The sequence below is a fragment of the Schistocerca serialis genome, chromosome 3 (genome assembly GCF_023864345.2).
Source record: "Schistocerca serialis cubense isolate TAMUIC-IGC-003099 chromosome 3, iqSchSeri2.2, whole genome shotgun sequence".
In the NCBI taxonomy this organism is placed as follows: domain Eukaryota; kingdom Metazoa; phylum Arthropoda; class Insecta; order Orthoptera; family Acrididae; genus Schistocerca; species Schistocerca serialis.
Genome location: NC_064640.1, coordinates 22466410 through 22480830, shown reverse-complemented (window position 1 = coordinate 22480830; position 14421 = coordinate 22466410).

The following is a 14421-nucleotide window of genomic DNA, read 5'->3' as shown; positions in this document are numbered from 1 at the left end:
CTTCACAACTCCTTTAGCCCAGTTCCTGACTCCAGTGTACAGTGCCTAAAATTATTTCTGTCAGTTTATGGTGCTGCCCATAACTGCTTACATATGTGGGTAAAAGGAGTTGTAAAGTCTTCTGTCAGAAATATTTTGAAGGAATGTAATTCCAGATTCCCATACCATAAGTGGACTATCTCAAAAGCTGATTTCATAGTAAGCTGATACTGCCTCTAAACTGTTTGGTAACTTGCAGAACAAGACTAATATGAATCTTGAATTTGTTGTGTGTCACATGGAAATACAAATGATGGCAACAGAAGCCAAAAACTAAAGTAAATTATATGTTTTCGGTTCAATTTTCTTCATAGCAGAGTCACAATAATTCAATAAGATTTATCAATACAAAACCAGTGCCATCACAGTCAAGAGCTAAATATATGCAGGGAAACATGTGACAGGTTATGAAATATACCAATACCTTATTCTATTATTAGAACAGGATCTGTGCTGCAAGAATAACAAGAAAGTAAAGTTTACTGAAGTTAAAATCAAACTCATTTTGACAGAAAAAGAGTATAATAAGTCACAATATGTGAACATGAATAAAATAGTGAGAAAAGTTAGAGAGATTTATTTATCATATAATTATTTATTATGAGAAGATCACTTAGTTATTAAATTATCATTTTTGACAAATCATCGACATCTTCAGATTTGAAAATTAGCCCACAAACAGATTTTTCATAATGTATAAACACCAGTTATATGCATACTATAGACAGTGAAAATGGTGTAAAATGTGTCGGTAAAAAATTCGTCATGCCATCATGTCAAAAGAGACTCTACCATTTGGTGTATTTGTGCATGCTTTACTATTTTCATGATGTTCAGTATGCATACAACTACAGTCTCTACATCATGACAAAACTGTATATAGGCGGACCAGCTTTTTTAAAAGAAAGTAAGGGAAATACTTATACCAATGACAAAAAGTAACTTCACCAAAAATCAAAGCAGTATGTGTAAAAGATAACTACTTATTTACACATCGGAAATACTTTCACATATTTTGCAACAGATTTTGCCCCACTCAATAGTTTTACACCATTTTTAGAAAATTCAAACAATTCACTGCATTAATAAAGAAAATCCATGGCAACTTGCAGTTCAGATTTAATTAAGTTTGTACTAATTCTGTTCCTGTCTGTCCACTTATTATTCATAAGAGAAAATACTCTCTTAGAGTGAGCATTATTTCCTGGTATTCTCATAATATAACCTACCAGCGTACCCAAGTTTCAAAATTCACATTATTTGATTTCAAAGTTGTTAAAACATTTATCCCCTTCTGGCTAACGCTACCCTCTAAAGCAGGGGCGAGCAAACATTGCACGCGGCTCATGAGCACGCAGCGCTGCACGTGTGCTACTCGCGTGCAAAACGGGACAGTGACGACAGCTGGCAGGTTGCGGCAGTGTAGTACCAGGCTAAGCTGCGGACGTTGAAGTGAAGCGACCACTACGTACTGAACGTTGTATTTCAAGAACTGGAAAATGCAGAGTGAATCAAGGAAACGGAGAAGTGGAGATTTGCTATCTTTTAAAAAGGAATGGGAGAATCATTTTTTCTTTGTGCAAAAACGCGAAAATTCAAAATGCATAATATGCGATAGTATTCTCGCTGGTCAGCAGAAGTTTAATATTGAACGCCATTATAATAAATTTCAATATGTTCCCGTACTTAGTGCAATAAAAGAAGAATTTCTCAAGCAATTTGGGGATATATCACACTTATCCCAAGGTTTTGAGTAGTTCTTGAGACAATTTACTGTTTCTGTAGATGATATCCCAGTTTGCAAATGGAATTAATAGATCTGCACTGTAGATTCTACAGCATAATTCTCGTCTAAGAGACAAGTTCCTTTTGGCAAGATGTGTAGTAGGTTTTTATCATGACTTTCCACAGCAAGAGTTTCCTCGCCTTCATCGTGAAGCCGCGAAGATAATGTCAATGTTTGGCTCGACATACGTTTGTAAGAGACTTTCTCTGTTATGAAAATTAAGAAGTCTCGGTTAAGAGCAAACAGCAGTAATGAAAATTTACGTAACTGTTTGCATTTGTCTGTAAGTAGAAATTTTGTTCCAGACATTAAATGTATTGTAAACTCCACCTGTGATAATGAAATAAAACGTATCGTAGGTAATAGGTACTCTTTCAAACCACGATTTCTTTCAAGCACTCCTACTAACCTTATTCCTTCATTCAATAAAACAGGCCAGGAAACAAAACGCATTACAGAGGAAGAAGAGGAGAGACGGTATGGTGGGGAGTGGAGAGAAGTGGGTGGCCAGCTTGCCCCTGTGTGCATGCAGAACACCTGTTAACTGCACACTTGCAAGTACATCGCACATGTGCAGGATTCCTGCCCGCTCCTGCTCTAAAGAGACAGCGAATTTAATTGAATCATTAGAACTACAAAATTTCTAATATAATTCATCTTCATTCACACAATCCGGCTTGACACATTCCACAACTTCATGCATGCCATTGCATATTAATTCTCTTTTTAGACATAGTGTGATTAAACACTTTAAACTATCATCAGATTTGTTAACTAAGTAAGAATTTAAAAAATCGTAGAATTTAATGAAGTTGTTCTCACTATTAAATTTTAGATTTGAATCAAGAACAGTGGTTAACAATTTATGCATACTACACTGAAAAATATATCTTCCTTTCTCTGTCTAACTTAACTAAGCTGGACAGTTTAATGAGATTCAATAATACTAAGATCGGAATCCTCCAATTACTTTGCTTTTTTATTGAAAACATTTCCAATATTCACAAAGAAACTAATATAAGCCTGACTAGTTCTATATTTTCATTGCAGAAATACTTTTTCAAAACTTTGACAGTCTAAATCATCTATGCTTTTAAAATAGCTTTTTATTGGCTCCAAATTTTTTAAAAGCCTTTCTACAGCAGGTGTGAGAGATAACCATCTAGTTGCAGGATTTCAGCCCATTCAAAATCAACAAATCCAAAAAATGATTTTAACATTTCCCTTCATTTGACAGAACAGAAAAAGTGACTACATATTTTCAATACTAACACTTCAACATATACATATTGTAAACAATTGCATGCACGTTTCATGGCATTATGAAGCACTTTGGTAAAACAGCTGGCTTTGATAACTTTTTCATTCTCATTACTCAATAGTTTCGTGACTGAATAGTGGTTTCCATAATTTATATTAGCACTATCAGCAGTGTATGATGATATGTTACTGATCTTCAAATTATTTGACATCGGTGAGTTTTTTAACAATCTATGGATATCCACTGCAGTTTTGTCTGCCTGTTCTGTGAAATCCAACAATTTGTTTTGAATTGCACTGAATTTAGTGAACACCTTTCTGGAAAGTTTGATCGCACAGTCCAAGGTCCTATAGCTTAGATTGTGTTGTAGACTAATGAAAGTTCACGAGCAATAGTTTTCACATTGCTGTTTCTTAGACCTTTCCTCAAGTGAAGCGAGGTGAAGAGAGTAGTTATCTTGGATGAAGTAGTGACATCATTTTCTGTATTTTGTGACCTATAAGCAAATACAAGAAGTTAACTCTGAAAATTGGCAGTTACTAATTACTACATGCTAAACAGTAAGATATGTATATTTTTAGAATGCGTTGTCATAACTTATTACCTGAAGTATTCATGTACTATACACAGTCATTCTTGCCAGCATGTGTGAAGCTAAACTCATGTTTGCAGATTGAGAAATTTGCTTTATAAGTATTCGATTGTGCTGGTCCAATCGAGGAATATAAAGCTTCTCACTTCGTAAGATATGTACACTTATACTTTGTTTTTCTGTTTTGGTGGAATTTTAGATTCGTCCTCGCTGCCCATCATAAAATCTTGAACAATGATTCACAGTAATCACTGGCACTGAAACAAAGTCACTTTTAACCATCAAGTATCGGCTGACCATTTCTAAGATAATCAATGTACATAATGTCGATATAGAATCAGTTGTGTCTGCTGACCAATGTTTCAATGAATTCTGACAGTGTGCATAAAATTTAAATGCTTGAAAAATATTTGTACATATTCAAAAGTTAAAACTGGAGAAAAACACGCAGTGAGCCTGAAAATACAAAAAATATGTTCAAATACGGGAGATCCTGGGAAATGTAGGAGAGTTAATCACCTTAACTGTACGTCATTAATTATCACATCTGAAGTAGCAGTAATTTGCTGGAACCAGTAACGTGAATATACGGGGTGGTAAAAAAAAGTTTCAAATATTTCGAGAGGTGGTAGTACTCATCAAAACAAGAAAAATAAGTCCAATAAGCATGGATCCAGAAGTGCATACTTTCTGCGATAAACACGTGTATACAGGAGCTGCTCAATGTGGCATCCATTCATGACAATGCACCCCTCTGCCCTCTGGTGTAAGGAATGATGTATCCTTTGAAGTATACCTGGTTGCTCTTGTACCTGCTGGCACACATTAAAGACGTGACCCTGTAGTGTCTGCACTGTGTTGATTAGCATGGCATAGACCAATTCCTTCAAGTGGCCCCATAACCAAAAGTCTATGGGATTGAGGTCTGGGGAATGAGCAGGCCAGGGTGTGCTCCCCCCCCCCCCCCCCTTTCCCACTTTCCCATTTGACCAATCCAGTGGTCTGGAAATGTCTGCGTCTGATGTTTGCGCACATTGTGACAAAAGTTTGCTGATTCACCATCATGCAGGGACCATGTTTGTATTCGTTACTGCAGTGGCACAGCCTCAAGAAAGGTAGGCAATACATTAATAAGAAAGTCCATACAACGCATCTCAGTTAACCTTTGTGGTAGCACATATGGCCCTATTAATCTATCGCCATGTGTGCCTGCCCGTGTGTTGATTGAGAATCAGTATTGATGCCCTCTTTCCTCAATTGCCTGGGGATTTACATTGTCCATATGTGCTGGTTATGAACATTCACAACACCACCTCTTGTGAACCCTGCCTCATCGGTGAATAAAATATTGGATGTGAACAGTGGACCTGCTGCACACTTCTGCAACAGCTGTTGACAGAACCACCATTTGCCAAGATGATCTTGTAGCCTTAGGGCCTAATGTGCTGTAGATGATATGGGTACAGCAATTGTTCATGAAGTATCCTCCAAATGACTTCTGGTGCTCTTAATCATCTCACACTGGTCCTAGGGTTTTCTTCCACCAACATAGCACACAGTCCTCTATGTCAGGTGTGTGGACTGTGTGCTTGTCCTTCAACTGTCAGTCTTCCAAGGTGCAAGGGTACCTAAGACTCTCTGACATTGGAAGAGTCTGCTGAAAACCTTATCAGAGGGCACTCTGCCCTGTGGATGTTTTTCAGCTTTCAGCATAGAGGTTGCAGGCTATGTCCATTTGCTGAATGATAGCAGAATATCGTATCCATTCTTTTCACCTCTGGAGTAATAGGCTTCCATTACTAACAAGTGGTGGAAGAGAGAAAATGTAAATGTACTACACCATTTGTTTATACAAACTGCACAATAACAGTAGACACATAAATGAATTCACATTTGGAAGAAAATAAAACAACATTATACATATCTAGGGTTGACAGCACTGTACAATAATGCACTCAAACATGATGAAAAATAATGTAGCCTACAACACAACTAGAACTGCAGAACTGATTGCTCACCACCTAATGGTAGGTAGAGTATTGTGAGTAAGACATAGTACCCTGTCAATACATTTAATGGAGCACCAATGCAACGAATGTGCTAATGTCCACAACCGAGCATCGCGCAGCACTTCCTAAAATGGTGTGTTTATCTCAGAAAGTATGTGTTTCCAGACCTATGTTTATTGGACTTATTTTTCTTGTTTCGATGAGTACTATCCCCTCTCAGAGTATTCAATAATAAATTATTGTGTGAACATTTAGAAGGTCACATGCTTTAATTTGACGATGTATCAGTTCTTCAAAAAAAGTTTTAATCCTTTTTGTAAGAAGGAACTGACCTTGTTTGTCCTTTATTTCATACTATCTTGTTGCTAGAACTTGTTCATGCTGGTGTTGATTTATATCAAGTGGATTTCTCTCTGTTGGATGAATAGCCTTTAATTGCTTTAGGTGTGACACAACAGGAAATCAAATATTTAGAGTTGCTTATGTGGTCTAAAATAGTGCCAAAAAGATAGTAAAGATTATTTTACTGTAATGATGAAAAATTAGAGACACCTTTGAAGAAAAGAGAAGTACCTCTACAAATAAGAGCTCAGATGGGAAGCCATTATGAAGCAAAGAAGGGAACACACGAAGGTGGAAGGAATATCTAGAATAACTATACAAGGGAAGCTAACTTGAAGATAATATAGTAGAAATAGAAGAGGAATTAAATGGAGATGAGATATGATACTGCAAAAAGAATATGATACAGCAGTGAAAGATCTATGTAAATAAAAAAATTGAAGATTCTTTTGGGAGCGAGCCATGCTATTCCACCTAGTGTACAAGATACACGAGACGGGGGAAACACCCACAGACTTCAACAAGGAAGGAATAATTCCAGTTTCAAAAAGAGCGGGAACAAACAACTATTAGTTTGATGAGTCATGGTTGCAAAACACTTAGATAAATTATTTACAGAAGAATGGAAAAACTGATAGAGACTCACCTCAGGGAACATCAGTTTTGGTTCTGGAGAAATACAGAAAGATGCCAGCCAATGCTGATCCTATGACTTGTGTTAGAGGGTGGGTCGGAGAAGGTAAGCTTATTTTTATAGCATTAATAGATTTAGAGAAACCTTATGAGATTACACTCTTTGGAGTTGGAAGGAAGGAGTTTATGGGCACTCAGTGTGACTTTGGAGTGAGTTTCCAGCTGCTGTGTCATTTCACTCACACATTGTGATCCATGCATTATCTGTACCACATCAGAATTGTATCTGCAGGAAAGCCAGAACATGTACTCTTCTGACAATGCACCATTCTTGTTGTGTAATGGTCTTAGCATGGGATGACACATGTAACTTTACTTTTGATGTTCCTATTTAAGTGCAGTGTGGTTTCTATACAAGTTGAAGGCAACTATTTGCTCTCTATACTTTATTCCTACCACCTTTAGAACTGCAATAAGAATGGTGCATTGTCAGAAGAGAGTACATGATCTGGCTTTCCTGCAGACACAATTCTGATGTGGTACAGATAAACACATGCATCACCATGTGTGAGTGAAATGGCACAGTGGCTGGAAACTCACTCCAAAGTTGAAATATATGGGACAGTATGATTCTTCTGGGTAAAATATCTAATTTGCACACATTCACCAAGAAATCCTGGTGGTATATGCACCAAATGCAATATTGTATGCAGCCATATTGATATGGTGCCAACAATTTGACCAATGTCACACACATGTAGGTGATGCTGATTGCGAAGGAGCACCATTGACATTGAACATAGGTGACAATTACCAGACGTACAAGAAGGAGCAATTGAGGAAAAGAGATTTTCCAGTGCTGAGGATGTTCACACAGGGGTACTCGAATGGCTCCATGACCAAGGAGTTGATTTCGGTCATTAAGGAATTGAACGATTGGTAGAATATTCCAACTGTTGTTTACAGAGACTTTGTGATATGTTGAAAAATAGTGTCATGTAGGAGATCACTTTGAAGTGTAGTCCAGCATTCAATAAAAGATGATAAGCCTACTGTAATAAAGTTTAACTTATTCTTGAAGTCTGTTCATATAATAGACAAAGGACATGAAACAGAAGCAGTAGTTGAGAAGGGAGTAAGACAGGATTTTAGCCTTTACTGATGGTAACTAATCTTTGTGCAAAGCAAGCAGTAAAGGACCAAAGGGAAGTAATGAAAAATTTTGAAGAGGGTATTGAAGTTCAGGGAGAAGACATAAACACTTTCAGGTTTGCAGATGACATTGTAATTCTCTGTGAAGTGGAAGGACTTGGAAGAGCAGTTGAATGATAGTGTCCTGAAAAGAGGCTATGAAATAAACAACAACAAAAGTAAAAAGGCAATGGAATGAAGTTGAATTAAATTAGACAATACTGAAGGAATTACATTAAGAATGGGGCACTAAAAGTACTAGACGGGTTTTGCTATTTAGACAGTAAAATAACAAATGATGACTGAAGTAGAGAAGATATAAAATGCAGACTGGCCACCTATGACCCATGTGCTAAGAATTGCTTACTTCACTGGCTGGTAGGGTGCTCAAGATTTAGTGGCTGTGGAGCAGATTATGGACCAGACTGCATGTTAGAATCACAACAACAGCAACTGGATACCAACAAATACTAGGTGTGGAGGCTATAAAGCTGTCAAGAATGCATTTCTAATGGCCTACTATTTACCATTCAGGCTTCACTAAAGGGAGATAATTAAGAGTGAAAGACCAATTATACCTAAAAGTTCTTTTCTTCTAAAATTTCTTATGTTTGTCTTTTGCAGCTTGAAATTATCAGTTTATGTTTTCGGAAGATGGCAGTCACAAAACTGCCTTACATGAGAATATGAACTCACATGTTTAAGGAGACTACTCTTGCTTCTTTTTTTGTGGCATAATGGTTTTTAGTGTGGAGTGGTAATATGAAAATGCAATGTTCATAGCTACATTGTTTTTTGTCAATGAACAAATTCATTAGAAAGAAAAAGGTGGTGAAATTTCATCCAGTGTTTACCAAATTATGAAAATGAGTGTGAAAGTAATGGAATTGCTAGTCTTACTTCATATCAGCATCACTGCAATTTAAATATGTTTCTTGAAGTATTGAAAATAGCTCTTAAAAGACAGAACTGAACATAAGACATGTAAATTAGTATGGCCACAGCTAATAGCTATCCCCAAGTGTTTAGGTGCTGTTATTACATTTTCTTAATAAATTAACAACAGAATTTTTTAACCAACAGCAAATGAGTGAGGATGTAATGTGTACTTGCATCTACAAACAGCCAGCAAAGCTATCATGAATGTGTGGTATTATCTAATTATTAACATAACGTTACTGGATCCCTACTTGTTAGGAAATATTAACTGCAATATATGAAATTGCTTACAGTGTTCTAGAAATAAATTATTCTCACAATTCAAAGCTTTTCAGAGGAGTTACAACTAAGACATTTGCATTTCAAGTAATTAGGCAAGTGAAAGTAATTGGTTTTTGGTTCAGTAGAGTTCATCAGATACAAACCTAACACCATAGTAAAATGATGGAATCAGTAGAAATTGTGATTCGTTTTATCTTCTTGTTGCAATTCTAGTTTTGCAAAATGTTATATCACAATGCACAATTGTATACCTTCAAATATTGCTTGTCACATGTTACAGACTTACTTACTTACTTACTTACTAACTGTGTCGGCCACACAAACTGTAGTTGGTCTTTGGCCTCCCCAATCAGCCTCCTCCAGTGTCCTTGGTCCATGTATTCTTATTCAGACAGCCCCAGCATACTCATATCCTCTGTAACCTGATCAATCCATCAGAGTCGTAGTCTTCCCTGTGGTCTTTTGCCTCTAATACGAGGTATGTCCACAAAGTAAGTTCTGTTTGGTTATATAAAACAAACATGTACAGCTACAGAAAAAATATTTATTGTACAAAAATCTACAACTGTTAAACTACTTTTCTACATAGCTTCCAAAATTTTGTAGGCACTTGTCATAGTGTGGCACAAGTTTTTGTATACCTTCTTCATAGAAGGTTGCCACCTGTGTATTCAACCATGTGGTAACATGTTATTTCAGCTCATCATCATTGTTGAAGTATTGACCACCAAGGACAGATTTTAGCTGTAAGAAGAGATGAAAGTCGCTAGGAGTGAGGTTCGGGCTGTACGGAGGAACATGTCCCAGTGAAATTCCCGTAAGAGTTGTTTGGTCACATTCACCGTGGGTACCCAACGTGAGCAAATTTTTCGAAATTTCAGTTTTTCAGTAACAATTTCATGAATTAGCAAGGGCACTAACTGTAAACTTACAGTTGTGCTTAATCTTCTCTTCAATTGTGTGAACCAGTTCATCAGTAATTACAGATGGGGGTCCACTTTGTTCTTCATCATGCACTTGATCACGTGCTTCACTGAACAGTCTGACCCATCTTCTAACCATTGAATCATTCATAGCATTTTGTCCATAAACCTTGCAGATTTGCCGGTGAATTTCCTTTGATTTAACTTTCTTTGCATTTAGAAAATGAATCACAGATTTGATTTCACACACAGCAGCATTTTCAATTACGGCTGACATTATAAAGAAGCACTACAAAGTACACATCGGCAGCAGCGATATGAAAATGACGTACATGTCTTCTCCTTGAGTCAGAGTAATTGCTGCACACGCTCAGAACTGTGATCGTAGCACTTCTGCGGATAGAAATAGAATGGAAATTACTTTTTGGATGACCCTCGTATTTTGCTCCACTACCTGCCTGATGATCATACCACTTCAGTCTTCTTTCTTTGATCACAGCTACGATGTCCACCGACTTGTATAGCTGCTGCAATTCACAGTTCTTTCTTTTCCTCCATTCATCTCCATCCTTCACTGGCCCAAAAATCTGTCTGAAGATGGCATTCTCAAATGTCAGGAGTTTTCTTTCTGTCTTTTGGGTAATGGTCCAGGTCTCTGCTCCTTATAATACTGCAGGTTGTATTATTGTCTTGTAGATCTCGGTCTCTGAGGATCTCGATAGAAGCCCTAACTTTAACAGCTTTCCCGGAGCAAACCTTTACATGTTTCCTGCTTGTATTCGTGCAGTAATTTCCTGGTCTATCTCATTCCTTTCATTGAGTATAGCCCCAAGATATTTAAAGTCTTTTGCCCTTTCAAAGACTTCGTCCTCCACCTTCAGGGGTCTGTCATCATTTTCTCTGCTAACTACGAGGTATTTTTTGTTATCCATATTCAAATTCAGGCCTGCTCACATTGCCTCTTCCATTAATGTTCTTGTCATCTGAACCAGGTCTTACTCTTTCTCTGCTATTAAAACTACATCATCTGCATAGGCCAGGGTGTTGATCCTTCTTTCCAGCTGTATTCCTGTCTCTAGGCTTGCTACCTTTCTCAGAGCTCTCTCCAGTATCAGGTTAAACAGAAGAGGGGAGAGGCAGTCTCCATGCCGCACTCCAGTCCTCACCTTGAACTTCTTTGATTGTTTCCATTTACTTTCACCACATGTGTTGTCTCCTGGATGCATATCCCTGTCAGTTTTATGAGATTTCTGGGAACTTGAGCCCTTTCGAATTCTTGCCATATTGCTTGTCTATTCACACTATCGTATGCTTTTTGGAAGTCCACAAAAAGACAGTGAACATTTTTGCAGAATTCCCAGCTCTTTGCTAGTACTTGCCATATTGTAAGCAAATGGTCTTACAGTTGCCTTTCCATTTCTGAAACCTGCTTGTTGGAATCCCAGTACTTTCTCAACATGTGGTGTTAGTCGCTTCAGTGACAACGTGCTCAAGATCTTAGAAGCTGTACATAGTAATGTGATTCCTCTATAGTTGCTACATCTCATTAGGTCTCCTTTATTTAATATAGGGCAGATGCCAGACTCCTTCCATTCTTCTGGGGTCCTTTCCTTCTTCCAAATTAAGAAGATTAAGTGGTATAGTCTCACTTGTAGAGGAGCTCTTCCCTCCATCAGTATCTCTGCAGGTATGCCATCTATTCCTGGTGCCTTCCACCTCTTCAGCAGTTTTATGGTCACTCTTACCTCTTCCATGGTTGGTAGTTCATACTCCCTGTGTTTATATCCACATTCAGGAGGTTTTCAAAGTAGTTTGTTCATTCCTCCATAGCTTTCATTTCATCTGTGATTATCTGTCCTTCTTGGCCTCTGATCATATCAATCCTTAGATTGTATCCTTTCTTGAAGAAACTGACTGTCCTGTAAAAGTCTCTTGTATTTCCTACTGTCCAGTCTTCTTCTGCCAGTTTTATTTTACTGTTTATGAACTCTCACTTTTCTGTTTGAAGGACTTGTCTTGCCTCTCTAGCTGTTTCCATATATCCCAACCTTGTTCTTTCATCCTGTTCATTTGTCAGCCATAACAGTTTTGCTACTTTTCTCTTGGTGACTGCATCTCTATGCCTATCATTAAACCATCCTCTGCTCTTCCTCCATTTCTCCATTGGCACCTCACTTGTAGCATCTTTTAAACCTGTCTTGATTTGCAACCAAAACTTTTCAATATCATCTTCATCTTCTTCTTCTATGGAAGCAAACCTGTTTCCAATTCCAAGTGCATATCTTTCCTTAATGTGGTCCTCTTTCAGTAGATCTGCATTTATTTTCTGGTCTGCTTCTCTTCTCCTGCTCTTATGGCTTTCTATCCTCTCCTGTATGGTTGTCACCACAAGATAATGGTCTGATCCTATTTCTGCACCTCTTTAAGATTTTACATTCTGGATAGCATTTATGTGTCTAGCATCCATAAGTATGTGGTCTATTTGGTTCTGAGTTTCTTGGTCAGATGACTTCCATGTTATCTTATGGATGTCTTTGCGAGGAAACAAGGTACTCATAATTATTAAGTTTTTTGAAGCTGCCAGATTGACTAATCTTATTCCATTGTTGTTAGAGGAATCATGCACTGTGAAGGCCAGAATAAGGTCTCAAAATATCTTCTCTTCCTTCTATAGCATTGGTATCACCAAGGAAAATCTTCACATTGTATGATGGTGCATCTTCATACACTGATTCTAGGTCTTCATAGAAACTATCTTTTTCACTGTCATCTTTATATTCTGCAGGTGCATGGAATGAAACCAGATTTATGTTGTAGAATTTTCCTTTTATTCTTATCCAGCATATTCTTTGATTAACACCCTTGAAGTCCATGGTATTTCCCCTTACTCTGTTGGCTACTGCAGAGCCTACTCCAAACTGATGTTTATCTTCTTTATTTCCTCTGTAGAAGTAGCTATACCACTTTTCTTTATGCATTCCTTCTCCAGGCCATCTCATTTCTTGCAGTGCCACTATGACTAGCCTGTACCTATTCAGTTCTTCATCCAGGACCTTCACCTTTCCAGGTGAGAATAGTGTTTTTACATTCCAAGTGCCATACTTCACTCTATGTTTGTCCTGTGATCTCCTGGGGTCATTTTCATTGTTCCATACCAAATGTGAGGCTATTTCTTGGTGTTTCATAACAATCATCTTTTTTACAGTGTGGGGGTGTACAGTGTTGGCCCCATGCCCAACCCCTAACCTGGAGGACCAGGGTGTCCCATTTAGTCTGGATCATCACGACAAGGTAAGGACACCATGGGGGGATATGTTACATACATCAAACTATTCTTTCATTTCCATTCCTATGACAGTTTCTTCATGGGGTTTGTAATATTATTCAGATTTTCATAATACAATGTTTATGTCTTGGATGTGAATTCTGTGAAACAGTATACCACAAGGATGCACCTGCAATTATTTACAAACAGATTAACACCAGACTAACTGCCTCTAAAAGGAAAAGCAAGAAGGGGAAGATGAGTAAGAAGATGGTGAGGTGAGCTGTAATAATATGGTGAACATAATGGCAACAATAGCACAGAACACAGAGCAGTGGAACCAGTCAGAAACAATAGCAGTCACTAATTGCTAGTTACAAAATTAAAAATAAACATAGACAAACAAATGAATACACCACTGAATGTCTACTCATGACTTGGATTCAATTCAAACCATTAACCTCTGGTTATGCCTGATCTAAATATGCTCATGGTGCATATTGTGGATGAATGACAGTAACTGAGGTGTCATCAAAAATGTATGTCAGATGTAGAATATTATATCTGGTGTTGATTTATCTTTTTTGTCATGCTGATGATGATGAAGATTTTCAAAGGAATTTTCTTCAACTGCATGGCCTGTCCTCCAGTGTGGGCCTGCAGCTTAATGGGATTCGGGAAACACTTGCAGTATGCAGATAAAGTGACTTGCCATCCACATGTCTCGCATCTCTGGCACATTAATGAGTTTTTAGGTATCCTTTAGCCACACAGCAGCAATAAGCAGCAGTAAAATTTATTGTCAAAGGCTATACAAATTCACTCCAAGGATGACTATGGGAACAGAAGTTGCTCTGTATTGGGAACTGTGGATTAAATATCATTGCATGCAATGGTTGGACCTCGGAATGTCAAGGGTCTACTCCTACACTTGAGCTCTGGACCGAATAAATACACGGTAGTCAGAAAACAGATGTGTAGTAATTGTGAATATTACCAAACTATCAGTTTAATATGTTGCAAAATACTGAAACAAATTATTTACAAAATAATGGAAAAACTGATAGGAGCCAACCTCATGGGAACGTCTATTTGGGTTCTGAAGAAATGTTGGAAGAGGTGAGACTGTACTGACTCTACAACTTATCTTATAAGATAG